Raw genomic sequence first — 16864 nt, forward strand, 5'->3', positions numbered from 1 at the left:
ATCTAGTCTACAAGCTACAGGCAAAAAAAAAGACTTTATCCGGGATGGAGGCAGAGCTGACTCTGTGTGATAGTGCCATTGTGTTTTATAGCCATCTCATGGGTCTCAACATCTCTCATTTATGATCTGTCTCATCTCTCTTTTACTATGTGTCAGATAGAAGTAGAATGTTAAGACGCTAAATAAATATGTTGATAAATCCTGATAATGTAAGCACATTGTCAGCACACAGCATCTCATAGCACAGTGGAATCATGAAGTTTCTGCTTAGAGAGTCCTTGTCCACACTCTGGAATTTTACCATGACCATCACTGAGTTATAGGAGCTAAAACAGCAATAAAACTGCGTAAAACGCAGGGGTTTAAAAACTATGTTTATTATTTAAACATCACTAAGGGATTAAAATTTGAGAACTTTCTTTCATGGGCAAACCCCTTTGGCTGAGCTGCATCTGCTCAGAATATAGTGCATGTCACTTCTTCTTTCCACGAGTGGACAATGCACTTAACGCCTCTTCATTTAATTGGGAGAAAAATGTTTAGTAATGGATAAATTAGTATGAATCATCTTTCTTGGCTCCAAATGTTTATGGCTCCTGTGGGATTTCTGCTGCACACCGAAGTATAGAAGATCACATGTGCTCGGGAGAGAGACCCAATCCCTTAGGACAAAGAAAGACTTTGACTCCAGTCACTCTGTTGAATAAATCAAGTTTTTATTATCTAGCACAAACATCCAAAAGTGATGTTTTGGTCAGACATTTGACCTTCATCAGACTAGTTTCTGGTGAAGAAGACCAATATGGATTGCATATAGCAATATGCAGCGCTTAGCATAGAGGAATGGCGGTGTATACCGTTTGTGGAAAGGAGTCTCCTTCACCACAAACTGAATCTGATTAAAGAGTGTGTTGTGTTCAGCTCACCTATGTAGATAATGTGGGTAGGGATGCGTGGCTGCACGGACACCTTGGTTGGGGAACCAGTAGATAACAGTAAACAAGGAAAATAAGGTTGTTGTCCAGCTTCCAACTAAAGGCATAGGAAAATAAGTTAAAAATCCACTTTTATTAGAAAAAAATGCATGATAAAAACATCATAGGACATCCATGGAGGGAAAAACTGACGCGTCTCAGACGAAAAAAAGGCCCTTAGTTGTAGCCTAATCTATGGAACATAGTGCAGAGTATTTAAGCATGAGTGAAAGGGTCACATGATACAACATAGCGAAACATTTCCGGTATACAACAAGACACGACAAGTGTATATATACTATATACACTTATATACACTTGTCGTGTGTTGCTGTTTACCAGAAATGTTTCGCCATGTTGTATCATGTGACCCTCCATGGACGTCCTATGATGTTTTTATCATGCATTTTTTTCTAATAAAAGTGGATTTTTAACTTATTTTCCGATGCCTTTCCTTGTTTGCTGAATCTGATTAAGTGTTTAATGTTTTCAGAGCTGTCAGTGATAATAAATTTGCTCCAAACCTGTGCTATGAATTCAGCCTTTCTGGAATTTCCCCCTAGTTACCTTATATACACGAGTATAAGCCATTTTTTTCAGCACAAAAAATGTGCTGAAAAAACCTTACTCGGCTTATACTCGAGTCAAGAAAAAAAAAGTGTATTCACCTTCCGACGCCACCCTCACCCATCCCCAACCATACCACCCCATCGACCCCCCCCAGCGGGTCCTCTTCTATACATCTCACCCCCGGAATGAACAGTGTCCTGTTGCAGGCATTGTGACATCACCCGCTGACATTCTAATGTATGTGCCGGCATCGGATCAACGCTATGATGTCAGCGAGCGGCATGGTGCATGGGGACACTGATCCGATGCCGGAGCATCGATGTATAGAAGAGGACCTGCCAGGGGCGCCAGAAGGTGAGTACACTTTTCGTTTTTTTTCCTACAGGTATTACCGTATTTTCCGGGCCATTAGGCGCACCGGAATATAAGGCGCATTAGTCCGATGCGCCTTATATATGTAATAATTCCATATATAAGGCGCATCAGACTATAAGGCGCGGGTCGGGGGCGTGGCGGAGGTCCGGGGGCGGAGTGGCGACCCGACGGTACGAGACGCGACGAGGAACGCGGGGAAGGTGAGCGGGGAAGGTGAGGGGGAGGTGGAGGATGGCAGCGGACCATACTTACATAGGTCCCCGCTACCGGAGACAGCAGATCTCCAGCGGGAACTGCAGACCACGCGGCAGAAGTTGTTTGTGCCGCGTGGTCTGCAGTTCCCGCTGGAGATCTGCTGTCTCCGGTCTCCGGTAGCGGGGACCTATGTAAGTATGGTCCGCTGCCCTGCGCCATACATAGGGCGCACCGGACTATAAGGCGCACTTTGGATTTCTAAGGAAATCTAAGGCTTTTATGTGCGCCTTATAGTCCGGAAAATACGGTATATTGGGGCAGGGACTGGCGGGCTATATACTAGAGGGGTCTGGCAGGCTTTATACTAGAGGGGGCTGGCAGGATATATACTAAAGGGGGCTGGCAGGCTATTTACTACAGGGGGCTGGCCAGCTATATACTACAGGGTCTGTGATCAATGCATTACCCACTCTCCGCTTATACTCGAGTCCATATGTTTTTCCAGTTTTCTGTGTTAAAATTAGGGGTCTTATATTCGTGTCGGCTTATACTCGAGTATATGCAGTATCCTGTTTTTGGATGCATTTAAATTTTAATTTTGCTGTACCTTGTTAGAGGAAACCTGTCGTCAGGATTTGACGCTTCAACCTGATGACAGGTTCCAAAAGCCTTTTTATTACAAGGTTATACTGCTTTTATTTCCATCTTCCATGTGACAAAAACATATACAAGTAGATGGCAACCACCTTCCATTATCTGCCCCTGTGTGATGGAGTCATTCATCATACTCCCTCACACCCTCCTCCTGTTCCCAACTGCTCACGTCAGGAGGTGACCACTGCAAACAAATCTCCCACAGGCATGAGGAAGGAGCAGGAGGGGGGGGGGGGGTTGGCAGTATGATGGAGGATTGCACAGGGACTTGTTGCATTGAAGCTGGCACCTACATGACTCGATGGTGCTTGCTGTATTCTTTTAAATACTTCTGGTTCAGAGAAAAAAAACCTGTAGAAATGTCAAATACTGATGACAGGTTCCCTTTATGAGGGCTATGCTCTAAATACATATGAGGTCAATATACATGTACACGTATACATGTTGTTTTTTTTTTCTTGTTTTGATACAAGGCAGGTATGGAACCTCAGCTACAAAATTACACACTGTCTAGGAGGCGGGAGTCAAGCCTTCTTCCCCTCACAGCCACTGTATCCGGTAAACTGACCCCTCCGTGGTGCGGCTGTGCACGTCTAAAAATTACCGGCTAGCTCTAGCACATTCCCCACACCTCACACACTACTCGAGCATGCATGTTGCAGTTCTGAAAACAGCTAAGGACAATCCGCACAACGCTGGGGACAATACACAAAGGAGCCATGAAATACAATTACAGTCATCTATAAAATACTTTTAGGGGTTTATAGTGTGGTTCTGTGGAGACAGCTTACCTTTAAGAAGTTTGTGGGGGGGGGAATAAGTGAAATGAAACAGGTATCTTAGTAAACTGATACTAGTATCACTTTCTTAGCCAACGCATTATAAGTGATAAGTGATTTTCTTCTGAACTTTATACAGAAATCTATTTTTGTGTTACCCTACCCTTATTTGTGGAGAGAAAGCTTAGATATACTATGATATACCCTGTTTCTCAGAAGAAAAAGAAGTCCTATACCAGAAATTAACCCTAACAAATCGCGGGCGGGCCTTCGGACAATCGAACTGATTCAGCCAAACTGCAGGATTTAACTTAAAAATTATGTGGCAAGCCGTGCACTTATATGCATCGGGAGGAAGATGGTGAACTCCGGCGGACCTGAGCGGGGAAGCGGCACATGCAGGATATCGGGTGTACGATCAGACAATGCACTTTCGAGGTTCTCATCCGGACTGGGTAAGTAAATGTGCCCCATACAGTTAACACACAGATTGGGGAGTCCCACTAGCATCACTTATTCCTGAGCCACAGAATTGTTGTTGCCTCTGGTCATTAGGGGGAGCCAACCGCTACACTTGCTTGCAGTTGGATTGCAGCTGGAATGGCAAACAGGGCATACCTTTAACCCCTTACTGACATGTGACATAATAGTACGTCACATGTCGGGTCCCGGTACATGGAGAGGGCTCACGGGCCGAGCCCTCTCCATAGCCGCTAAGTCTTTGCTGCATATTGCAGCAAAGGGATACCGGTAACACCCGCGACCCGTGCCGGCACCGATCGCGGGTGTTTTACCACTGATCGCCGGCGGCTTCAAAATCGCCGGCGGCTTCAAAAAGACGGCGCGCATGCGCCGCCATCTTTCCGTGAATCGTCGCTCCCTGTGACGTCATCGGAGAGCGCGATCCGTCGGGTCTCTTCATGAGACCTGAAGCTACTTCGGGTTAACCCATTCATTACCATGTGCTGTCAGCACATGGTAATGTATGAGTAGTAAAATCCCCATATACTGCCATACTGTAGTATGGCAGTATATGATAGGATCGATCAGACAACCTAGGGTTAAAGTACCCTAGGGAGTCTGAAAAATAGTAAAAATTTAAAAAAGTTAAAATAAAAAAAACCTAAAAATTCAAATCACCCCCCTTTCCCTAGAATTGATATAAATATAAATAAACAGTAAAAATCATAAACACATTAGGTATTGCCGCGTCCGAAAATGCCCGATCTATCAAAATATGATTACGTTTTTTCACTGTGTTTAACCCCGTAACGGAAAATCGCGCCCAAAGTCGAAAATGGCACTTTTTTGCCATTTAAAATTTTTTTTTTTATTCTATAAAATGTGATCAAAAGGTCGTACAGTCCTAAAAATGATAACATTGTAAACGTCATCAAAATTAGCAAAAAACTACACCACCCACAGCTCCATACACCAAAGTATGAAAAAGTTATTAGCCCCAGAAGATGGCAAAATCCCCCAAAAAAATTTTGTACAGGAGGTTTTAATTTTTTTAAATGTATGAAAACATTATAAAACCTATACAAATTTGGTATCCCCGTAATCGTACCGACCCAAAGAATAAAGTAGACATGTCATTTGGGGTGCACAGTGAAATCCGTAAAATCCAAGCCCACAAGAATACGGCACAAATGCGTTTTTTTACCAATTTCACTGCATTTGGAATTTTTTTCCCGGTACACGGCATGAAATATTAAATACCACCATTTTGAAGTGTAATTTGTTACGCAGAAAATAAGCCATCACACAGCTCTGTACATGGAAAAATAAAAAAGTTACAGATTTTTGAATGTGGGGAGTGAAAAATGAAAACGCAAAATCCAAAAAGGGCCGCGGCGGGAAGGGGTTAAATAAGTGATGCACATCAGTGAGAAAGAGCCCATCCACCATCAGCACTTGCTAACCGTAATTGTTTAGAATCTAAGGGATCTGGTGAGTTCAAATCAGAACCAAATAAGACCCTGTCTTATTTTTGAGGTACTCATGTGTGGATATAGATAATTAAAAACATGACAATGATGGGCATGTTTCAAGGAGTTAAAAGTAAATATTTAAAGTGGTTTTAAAGTGCAATACATCCACGGGTTGAGTATTACCGAACTTCAAAGTACAAGTCATGTAATGAGGTTGTATCATGTAAGTTTTATTATACGAGATCATGCTCTGCAACAGCTAAGTGAACAAAATGCAATATGTGAAGATTCACTTAGAATAAGCAATATCGTGTCTGGCAACAAATAATGAACACACGCTCTCTTGTCACCTAATAACGGCTTGAGATGCCGCCACTGTCTTTAACCCTGAGGTGGTAAATTGATTTAGCCAAGCTGCATCTGTTTTCTCCTGTTACCTGATAACTCCTTAATGAGTCTTAACAGCTTATGTGAGCACAGAGCCATTAGCACTAATGGAGGGGGAGTACATGTGAAATGGCATGGGAAAGGCTAAAGATTACCAGTCGAGTTTGTGCAAATAATATAGACTGCACAAGGGAATAGCCTATAATGATCTTGTCTTGATATTGTGTGCTAATGGGGCAGGTTAAGTCTGCACCCTGGCAATATTGAATAAGATTGTGGTTTTAACCCATACACATTCCTATTTAAACAGAGTATTTTGTAGCTGCAGGTTCCTAACGTTGGTGTAAGGTACTCTCCTCATATAAAGCAAACTTTTATTATTCCAAATGGTAGTGCACATGTAAATTATGAAGAAGTTATGTTCATAATAAGATTCCCATTAAATAGATCGTTTAATTAGCACTATTATCATAATTTGAATTCTGTAATTCAAATCTTCTAAATCGTCAGTCCCAATCTCCTTGGTACTTAATTCCTGCGCTCCATGCAGATCCTCTTCTCCCTGCACTCTGTATAGACATAATTCGGCCCCCTCTGCCAGGAATCTGCGAAAGCCGCAAGAAGAAGTACCCAGAAGGCTGTGGACACTTAATAGGGGGGGCTCTCCGTGGTAATTTCATTTATAGAGGGGCTCTGCAGTTGATATCTTATAAATGGGGGACTCTGCTGTGGACATTTCATTAGTGGGGTTCCTAGCTGTGGTCATTTCATTAATGGGGGCTCTGCTGCGGACATTTCATTAATGGAGGGGGGGATTCTGCTGTGGACATTTCATTTGTGAGGGTAAGCTTCTGCTGGACAATTCCCCACCCTAGGCATATATTTGAGTTAATGGGACCATTTACTATGGACCATGCGCCATGGTCTGTTGGACTTTTTTGCCTCACAAATTTCATCATTGAAAGGGGAATTCCAATGCGCAGTTGGACAGTGCACCACATTTATCAAAGTCCGACAGAAGTATGTCACAAGCCCCATGTTAAAAGAGCACAAAAAAGTTGTTGCACTCTGTCGGAGCTGTGCAGGGGGCGCCAGATACATGAACAGGCGCTACAATTTATGAATCTGACGCACCATGCACACTGCCAGGCAAACTGCTCATAGTGCAGTTTGCAATATTTTTGGTGGTATTTTTGTGATAAAATTAGGTGCCTCAATGAATATTTTTTTTCCTCATATTGAAAAGGCCAAAGACAAGTTTACATGATAGGTGTAGTGTAATGTCCCCTTTTCTATAGCTCCCTTCTATTAAAGGGAGAAAACACAAAAAGGGGGCTTCATAAAAAGGAGATCTATCAGGATGGGGCTACAGAAAAGCTGCAGGAAAGAGGGTATTTTAGACTAGCGACTGGGGCATATTATATGTGTTGGAGTTATTTATGGAGTATTTGCTGGGCACACAATTATTTTGTCAATGACTAGGGTACAATGGTCCCTAGGAAAAATAATTTGGGTGCAGCCTTCCTGGGCTACAAAAAGCTGCTCTAAATAATGTCAGTGTGCCCAAAATCTTAATGCAGTTGCACACTGCCGTTGTTGGTGTCCTGGACCAAAAACTGCTGGAGATGGATTCTTTACACCATAGCACTGCTTCACTAAACAGCAGCACCAACACTCTAAACATGATGTGAAAAAGCAGGAACTCTTTACACCATAGGTCACTATGATGTAAGGAGTACCATCCCCAGCAGTGTTTTCTGTCCATGACACAGGACTCTGAATGATCCATGGTTCACAGACTGAGAACACCAGTGTACAATTGCGGTTACAGTGGCCAAAGATTTGCTAAATATCATATTCTACAATTGTTTGTTTGTGATAATTTTCATTTGTAAATATGACCTGCAATAAAACAACCAAAGAGATCACAACTTTTATGTAGACATATTTATGATTGTTAATGTAAAGAAAGTATTTCCTGCCGTCAACAGTATACTTTTTTTGCCCCTATGATAGGACTCTTATGAACATGATAGCACCATATTTCATAGTTTTAGGTATATGTAAATGCAACATGTCCTTCCCATAATCAGCTTCTATTGCTGAATACTTCTATAATATATCATAAATAGCAACCATTTTTTCCATTGATTCTGTGTACCTTTATGTAAATTAAGAGGCATGGGAGATGCACAGATTTTTTTATGGTTGCCCTTTTTTACAGCTCATAACTCAACACTGTATTGCCATATTATGTCAAAAGTAAGTATAGAGTTATGATTGACTGGAGGAAAATTACCGTATATACTCGAGTATAAGCCGACCCGAGTATAAGCCGAGACCCCTAATTTTACCACCAAAAACTGGGAAAAACGACTGACTCGAGTATAAGCCGAGGGTGGGAAATGCATTGGTCAAACCCCCCCAGTAGTATACAGCCTGCCAGCCCCCAGAAGAATACAGCAGCCCCTAGTAGTATACAGCAGCCCCCTGTAGTATACAGCAAGCCCCTAGTAGTATACAGCAGCCCCCATGTAGTATACAGCAAGCCCCTAGTAGTATACAGCAAGCCCCTAGTAGTATACAGCAAGCCCCTAGTAGTATACAGCAGTCCCTAGTAGTATACAGCAGCCCCCCTGTAGTATACAGCAAGCTCCTTGTAGTATACAGCAAGCCCCTTGTAGTATACAGCAGCACCACAGTAGTATACAGCAGCACCCCAGTAGTATACAGCAGCACCCCAGTAGTATACAGAAGCCGCCCAGTAGTATACAGCAGCCCCCCAGTAGTATACAGCAGCCCCCCAGTAGTATACAGAAGCCCCCCAGTAGTATACAGCAGCCCCCCAGTAGTATACAGCAGCCCCCCAGTAGTATACAGCAGCCCCCCAGTAGTATACAGCAGCCCCCATGTAGTATACAGCCTGCCCTTAGTAGTATACAGCCTGCCCTCAGTATGCCTAGCGAATAATAAAAAAAATAAACTTAATACTCACCCTCCGACGATACTCACCTTTGATGCTTAGTGGCGGCTCCCGGTCCTCGGCGGCGGCTCCCGGTCCTCGGCGGCGGCTCCTGGTCCTCGGCGGCGGCTTCTCTCTTCTATCTTCACGTGCCGGCAGTCGCGTCCATGCGACTTGCCGGCGGGCGCACAGTGCGATGCGGCGGTGTCGCCGCTGATGACGTCATCAGCGGCGACACCGCTACATCATATTGTGCGCCCGCTGGCAAGTCGCATAGACGCGACTGCCGGCACATGAAGAGAGAAGCCGCCGCAGAGGATCGGGAGCTGCCGCCGAGGACTAGGAGCCGCCGCCGAGGACCGGGAGCCGGATGGTGAGTATTAATTTTTTTTTTTTTTATTAACTCGTGTATTTTTTTTTATTAACTCGTGTATAAGCCGAGATTAGGTTTTTCAGCACATTTTTTGTGCTGAAAAACTCGGCTTATACACGAGTATATACGGTACCTTAGAAAAAATATTTGTGGTATAGAGAAAAAAAGGTGGAAAGCGCATATATAGTGTATCTGGTTGGACTGATGACGTACCCGGTACGGGTACGAAACACATCTCCTAAATAATAATACATTTTTACTGTGATTTTTATTTTTACTTGTTTTTTAATCATAAATAACAAAAACCGAACAGGATTTTTTTTTGAATGACTAAATTGTAAACTTAAAGGAAATTTACCATCAAAATCAAGAATGTTACACCAGGGACACTTACTCATAGATCCAGATGCCAACTTCAAATTTTATGCTAATGTGCCTGAGGGCAACCCTAGTCCCTCTGTGATCTGGTCCTGCTCCCTTAGCAAAGCAGGAAGTGCCCACTGCACATGTGCTTGGGAAGCAAGGGGGTGGCTGAGACATTATAACAGCCTATTAAATCAGATCAAAGAGGGGCTAGTGCAAATTAGCATACTTTTAAAAAGTTATTTAATGGAGGTAGGAGGCCATGGATAAGAATATAAGAAGATTACCAGAGTCACAGTGCCTTGATCTATGAGTAAGTGCCCCTGGTTTATCATGCTGGTTAAATCCCATATCTATAGACATCATGATAGTATATTTAGCAAATTATTTTATAAGGGAGTCTATCGCCTCTCAAAAATGCAATTCTCTTATACTGTTTATTTATATATTATTGTTAGAATGTATTTATACTGAGGAATTCTACACCTCAATTTCTCCTACTACAGACCCCTCAAAAAAACTGAACCTGAATAAGGGGAAATCCTCCCCAAAATGCGTAGTCCATAATTGTCCGCTATAATCTGTTTATGTTTAACTCTCTGAGCAAAATTTTTGTCAAATAAATATGTAATTGCAAAACCTTAGAGTTATATTTACGCCAAACCTATAACAGGATAACCCTAACTGGTTATAGGTTACACTAGTTACAATAGTATCCATTTCAAATAGTGCGAAAACTAAAACTGGTTACCACAAAAAAACATTTTTTTAGCCTCTCAAAAATAAAAGGCCCTTACAGGTCAATACTAATAGGAACAGAATCATACCCTTTAGCCATAAAAGATGTAAGCAATTTTAAAAACAAATATCCTTTTCATGTAAATGCCAATACACCTACAAGGTCATGATGGGTAGGTCTGTTATGCTAGGTTCTATACAGACTGCCGGAATGGTGGCTAAAAAAAAAGGCTAAAAACTTGCAATTTTCATAAGGCAAGTCAAGTTGACCTGTATTTCACTTTCATGGTGAAGACAAATAGATGATTATTGTACTTCATTGTACTTTAATGGATTTTTTTATATTGCTTTGGGTTTAATGTTTTTAACCTTTGCAATACACTGTAAGTGCGATCCTGTTTATTTTAGTTACTTTTATTTCAACTTGCATTTTATTGATAGCTCACTTTTCTAACAAGTATAGTACACAAGAAAAAGCAAAAGCAAATTCAATAATACAAGCAATCCAATCAGACTGTTGTATGGTTATGCAGGACCCATAGCTAAAACAGTCATCATAGAAGTCTTAATGACAAAGGCCATCATAAATAGCTCAGATTCTGTGCAGGTCCTTTTGTAGAAAAAAAAGCTAGTGTATTGCAAGACAGTTATAACGAATGTAAAGAGAACATAACTAAATCAGGGAAGGTCTCAAGTGTCCTTGTGTCCAAGGTCTGGTGGTATATTTCAGGAGTGCTGCACCAAGCCATTACACAAACTGCATTAAACAATTCCATAGGGTTATGTAAGGAGGATGAGAAGCACTCTAAAGTACGCATATCTATGTGGATCAGGAGATCTAGTGGAGAAGGGGAAAACACATCTACAAAACAGTGACGTAAGAGTTTTTGATGCTCAAAGTATGTGAAGGAACAAGTTAGCGCTATGTCGACCTATCCCTTGTGGAGGTAGGCCTAAGGGATACATCATGGGATCCAATGGGATCTTGACCTCTAGAACTGACTCTAGAAATCTTTGTACTTTTGAACAGAATGGACTGACCTACATGACCAAATATGTGAAATAGTGAGACTCCGTCTCCTGACATCACCAACAGATATCAGATAATGGTGGGGTTGAGATAAGGAATGAGTTCAATTTTGTAGTACCAGTTCATTAAAATTTTATATTGGTTCTCCTTATAGATATTACAGATATTACATTTATCTCATATAATTTGCCATATAGAGGACAGTGCCCTGCATAACAAGTGCTGCCACTAAAGCATGTACTTATCTCTCGTAGGTGTGGGATATTCTTTATGCAGGAGGAGTTGGTAGATATCAGAGATAAGTCATTTCAAGGTAGGGGATTGTGAGCAAATGCACACAGAGTATGGAGAGATAGAGGAGATAGGTGAGCCCAATATAGATTCACCAAGGTTTAGTATCTCAGGCTATGTAAATGTAGCTTGCCATTCTGAACTTGTCAAGTGTCAACAACTTCTTTGTGGTTTGATGATCAAGGTCCCTAATATACAGGACATTGGGGGCACCCCAGAAGCTAACAAATAAGGATGAGGAACATCTTGGGATTTGTGGGGTGGATAGAAAAGAGGTAAGGGGAGAAGCAAAAGAGGCATATCTTCCAAATGTCCCTGAAGAAGGCCTTGGAAGCGAGTAACTCTTTTGCTGGGGTGTCCAAAGGAGGTCAACAAACTGGAGCACATGGGTGCATTGATGCACAACATAACTTTTCGATTTCCACCTACCTATTGATTTAGGGCAGGCCCAGACTTGCCTTTTTAGTTACTTTCATGTATACAGAGAATATTCTACTGTAAAACTTTAGATTAGTTTAGATTAGTGACCTTCATTTGGCAAATTTATTAGTTCTGTAAATGGTTAATTTCATTCTTTGATGGTTAAAATAACTGTTTATACAGCAGCCTAGATAAGTTTAGGTGCCAAAAGGTCACTAAGGCAGACAGAAAGAACAAATCAGACCAGTCTATTCATCAAACATGCCAGTTCACTGATTTATAATCTTAACTTTTTTTCTGCCTTTATTTCCACCATATGTGACTTTTATAGACCTTATTTTACTGCATTGGGTCATCCTTTGTCTTGACTATGCAGCTGTATGGGACACTAGCATATTCAAACAGTTCCTTTATACTGTGAATTTACATGTCGGTCCTCAACAGATGCGCTTTACTTGGCTCTTTTAATGCCATTTAAGTTTTTTGTTTTCTGTGTTATGTGTATTATGTTGTTGAAACATCATTAGAACATGTCTTCAATATCTAATAAGCAGGCGTATATACAGGCGGTCCCCTACTTAAGGACACCCGACTTACAAAAAGCCCATAGTTACAGACGGACCCCTCTGCCCACTGTGACCTCTGGTGAAGCTCTCTGAATGCTTTACTATAGTCCCAGACTGCAATGATCAGCTGTAAGGTGTCTGTAATGAAGCTGTATTGATAATCCTTGGTCCAATAGCACCAAAAATGTTGAAACTCCAATTGTCACTGGGGCAAAAGAAAAAAAATTGTCTAGAACTTCTATTATAAAATATACAGTTTCGACTTACATACAAATTCAACTTAAGAACAAACCTCCAGACCCTATCTTGTATGTAACCCGGGGACTGCCTGTATACATACATTGTTTAATCCTAATCAGTTTTTTTTAACATTAATTGATACTAGCTTTAAAAAAATATCAACTATACAGTAAGAAACAAAACCATATATATTTTGGTATTGAAAATGGCTGCCATTGGCATCTCAGCTATTAAAACTGCACTTGAATGGGGAGGAAGTGTTCTTTAACTCAATATATAATTCACATTGTGTGAATTACAATAATTATTATAATAATAATTTCACCTTTGTATTCTGCCTGTACAGGCGGTCCCCTACTTAAGGACATCCGACTTACAGACAACCCATAGTTACAGACAGACCCCTCTGACCTCTGGTGAAGCTCTCTGGATGCTTTACTATAGTCGCAGATTGCAATAATCAGCTGTAAGGTGTCTGTAATGAAGCTTTATTGATAATCCTTGGTTCCATTACAGCAAAAAATGTTTAAACTCCAATTGTCACTGGGGCAAACATTTTTTTGTCTGGATCTACAATTATAAAATATACAGTTTTGACTTACATACAAATTCAACTTAAGAGCAAACCTCCGGACCCTATCTTGTACGTAACCCGGGGACTGCCTGTATAAGCATTGAACAAGAAATAAATGTATCTTGTTTATTTCTCGCTGCATTGTCTTAATAGACTTTAATGGCATTTTGGAAGGATAATAGCTTATAATGCATTCTGCTGTGTAATATGTGCCATTACACTCGCAGTATAATGTGTTGTTATTAAGTGAATATGTGATTTAATCTTTCAGTAATTTGGTTAACCATATATTTTTGTCCATCTTAAAAATGTAACTCAGTATAGCTGCAGGCTGCTTTTATATGCGTATGATAACTGCAGGGAAATGAGTACAATCTTTTACAAGGAAGATGCTCTGAATGTGGGATAATAATGAGTTAACTAAGCTTCCTGACTTTATGTTGCCGTCAATACAAAGTGGCGCCGAACGCTGTTGGCCCTTCTGAGGCTTTCCTGACAACACACTAACAGACTTTGTGCAAGTCGTTTCCTATGAATTATTAAAACAAACGTTTGGCTGCTAATTGATGAACACTAATGTGTTTTCTAATCACTGCAGTTTGAGTTTTTAGCACTAAACAAAACAGTTACGATTGATCTGTGGCTTGGTCCTGGTTGCAGACGCCTGCAATCTCGGCCTTGCTTTTAAATGTTCATAGACGCCATGTAGCCCCAGGTCACATGGGATTGTGGGTCTGTCCTCTTCCTTTTTCAATCTCCAAATTTAGTTACTTTGACTCTAAAGTCATTGGTAATATAAACTAATTCATCTGTTATCCTCCTTTGAAAATGTCATCTTTTAAATGTCTGATTAGGCACAATCTATTGCCAGGGTTTTATTTTATCTATTTTTTAAATGCATTGTTGTGTATTTTAATCTGAAAAGTCTACATCATTTGCTTCATTTCACTTCATTTACTACAGTGTCTGTTGAGTGTGTAAATCCATTAAAGAAATGTTTTCTATTACAATGCTTATCCCTTAAGCTCCCTATAAAAGTAGAGTAGTAGTACACATGACCACCTCTCACCATAGGTACTTACTGATAGATGCACTGTACTAATCTTATTATATTTGTTATCCATGTCCTCCTTTCTTCTAAAATCAAGTTTTAAAAAATATGCCAATTACCCTCAGGGGCACTTGGGGTTTTACCAGAACCCTTCCATGCTGCAGATTCACAGGCTGCTACAGTGTGCACTTCCTTCTTCCACTGTGTGCTGAAATGTCCTGTACTGCAGTGAGATTACATCAGACAGAGGGAGTTTCACAGTCTGTGAAGTTGCAGCATGGAGAGACTCTGGTAACACCCCCCGGGGCTCTTCAGGCAAAGTGTTATCATATTGGTCACTGTTATAACATTGGAACATTCTTCTATATGTATTACTGTCTTCCAATCATAACGAGAGAACATGAGGATAAGGATATGGTAAGATCTGTAGGTTTTTATCATTTAACCACCAACGCCAAAGCTTTGCAATCTTACCCAGGTCATTTTTAATCTGTGTGTTATAGATAATACAATTTGAATACATATTATACAAATATAGACTATAAATCCTGCAAGAAGCCTACACTTGCACAACTCTAGTTAAAATTGCAAATCAAAATTGTAGATCTTATCCATATTAGGACTGTTTGCATGTGAGTGATTTTGCTGACATTCTAATATTTTGTGTAACACAAAACTTTAGGCTCCAGTCTGTTCCCAGATATATAGTTTTTTTAAGGTATGGGTCTTAGAGAGGTCAACTCACAAATATTAGCAAGTGATGAAATGATGTGATAAAGCTTGGAAGCATACTATATTAATCATCGTTTGTGAGTGGTTCCCTGTGTTCTAATCTAAAGGCTCAATTGGCAAATACAAAATAAAACTAATAGGATTTTACTTCTTTGGTTGTATTAAATGACTGTAGTGCTGGTTAATGACAGCTATAGATATTATGTAGTTTTGACCTTTTCTCTAGTCCTTCAACGATGAGGAGATAGTGTTTCATTTAAGTGTTTCACATCAGATGTGCAACATTTACACATTTTTTGCAAATCATTGTATAATTTATGTATTATATATTATATTATCTTTATGGAGGTTTAGGGACTTTAACATGGACTTCAGGGCTGAATCGTGGAAATAACAAGGGCTTTGTGCTCCCGGCTTCTATCATCATCATTTAACACAGCAAACACAAGTGACATGAGCCGGGAGCACAAGCTGAAAAAGAGCAGGAGATAGACGTCGACCACAAAGGAATAAGGAGAGGAGGAAAGGTAAATATAGATATACCTGCAACCAGCAGGGGGCTTCTGCTATAGAACATGCTTGTTGCCCAGGTGGCTACTGCTATGAAAAATTCATGTTGCCTATGCGGCTACAGCAATGGAACATGCCCATTGTCTAAAAAATGTTTAATTTACATATGATGTCCAAGCCACTTGAACTTTTCATTTTTAAATATTCCAACCATAATCCTATGCATTTTTATTAATACTTTATGCAATAGGGAAACACATAGTAAAAAATATTTGTGAAGTGTAATGATAGTATAGTGCTAATTTTTGCAAATGAAAAAACTGAGGTAAAATTGTTCTAGTTGCTCATGGAAACCAATCACAGTTCAGCTTTACAGCTATGGGACAATGAAAGCTGAGCTCTGATTGGTTGCCTTGGGCAACTAGAACAGTTCTCCTCCAAGAGACTTATGATAAATTCCCCCCAAATGTGTTTGTTCATATGTATTTAGTCCCCCTATGTCAATACCTTGTAAGATCATCTATATCTACAATGACACTGAAAGTTTGTTGAGGGATGTTCCTACTCTCTACCAGCTTTGCACATCTAGATGACAACAAACCTAAACAAACAACCAAAGCCAAAATGAAATAGCTTAAATAAAAGCATATTCATGTTTTAAAGTGTCCTATATTTAAATATGTTTTCCAGGATGGGATAAGGAAAACATTGCCTCTTAGCTACCTTCACAGCTACCTTGTCAATGAAGCATCAATGGGTGTGTCTCCACATCACCGGCAGAGGAGTGAGCCAGTGCGGGACGTTCCTGTTAAAAGTCACTTGCTGTGCTTATTTATGCACCAAGTAGGACCTGGTGTAGAAATAAAGCACTGCGCAGCCACCCTCCGTATACATCAAGAGGCTGCTCACGAGCACCATTGTATGATAGATGACCCCCTATATGTTTAAATCTGTGGCTGTAACTTTTACAAATGAGGAAAAGTTCAAAGAAAGTTAAAATTTTGCAACCCATCTATAGTGGTGATTAATTTGTTTGCAATATTTTGTTGCGGTTAGAAATATTAGATCTTTTCTTTGTACTAAGGTAATTCATGGCCTCATGTTCTAATTATTATTTTTAAATTGTAATATTTACAAATTATTTTA

General features: G+C 40.4%; 1 protein-coding gene across 7 annotated transcripts in view; it reads left to right on the forward strand.

The window, feature by feature from the left end:
- Positions 1–16864, forward strand: part of BCAS3 (BCAS3 microtubule associated cell migration factor) — an 818800-nt gene that overhangs the window by 169708 nt on the left and 632228 nt on the right. The gene's annotated exons all lie outside the window — the stretch shown is intronic.

The sequence above is a fragment of the Engystomops pustulosus genome, chromosome 2, assembly GCF_040894005.1.
Source record: "Engystomops pustulosus chromosome 2, aEngPut4.maternal, whole genome shotgun sequence".
Classification (NCBI taxonomy): domain Eukaryota; kingdom Metazoa; phylum Chordata; class Amphibia; order Anura; family Leptodactylidae; genus Engystomops; species Engystomops pustulosus.